Raw genomic sequence first — 976 nt, forward strand, 5'->3', positions numbered from 1 at the left:
CTGCCGACTGGAAACCGTTAAAATGACGCGCAAAGGTTCCGGAGTCTGAAGAAGTGCGGCTGCGCAAAGCCAGCCCAGACTCAAGGGGCCCACTGGAGCGGGGAGCTGTGGAGGAGGACCAAGTTGTTACTTCCGCTCTTCCAGCCCCATTTTCGCTGAGGCTTTTGTTCTGTGGTGGACATTAAGGTGTGCTAGTTGATGTTGTTATAGAAATCCGGAAAAATCCGTATACCCACCACCCAAACTCAGTTTTCATTCCCCCATCACCATTTATTTTCGCAGTTCTTGTTAAGTGTACAAAATATTTCTTTAAAAAGTATTTTTATATATTTCAGAAAGGGAGAGAGAGAGAGAAAGAGAGAGAGAGGACATCAACAATGAGAGAGAACCATTGATTGGTTGCCTCGTGCATGCCCCACAACTTGAGATGGAGCCAGCAACCTGGGCATGTGTCCTAATCTGGAAACAAACTGTGATCTTCCTGTTCATAGTTCTATACTCAACCACTTAGCCACATGCACAAATTATTTCATATCAAACCAATTCTAAAATGCATTCACAAGCAGTTTAAGCCCACACCAGGAAGCAGGAGGGTGGGTCAGGAGGCAGAGGGAGCCAGGGGAAAGCATGAGTAAGAAACCTGATTGTGCTATTTGCAGGAAGGAATGGGAGAGGCAGGGTAAGCGGGTTAATTTGTGGTTGTCGAATTTGAATAATTTCATTGGGTTTGGGGATGTAGGGGCTGTGCAGGTTTGGTACCTGACTCTGGAGTGATTAGGTTAGAGCAGTGGTCCTCAACCTTCCTAATGCCGGGACCTTTTAATACAGTTCCTCATGTGGTGACCCCCCATTTCATTGTTACAAATTGAACATAATTAAAGCATAGTGATTAATCACAAAAACAATATGTAATTATATATGTGTTTTCCGATGGTCTTATGCGACCCCTGTGAATGGGTCGTTCGACCCCCAAAGG

The sequence above is a fragment of the Myotis myotis genome, unplaced genomic scaffold, assembly GCF_014108235.1.
Source record: "Myotis myotis isolate mMyoMyo1 unplaced genomic scaffold, mMyoMyo1.p scaffold_m19_p_14, whole genome shotgun sequence".
NCBI lineage: Eukaryota > Metazoa > Chordata > Mammalia > Chiroptera > Vespertilionidae > Myotis > Myotis myotis.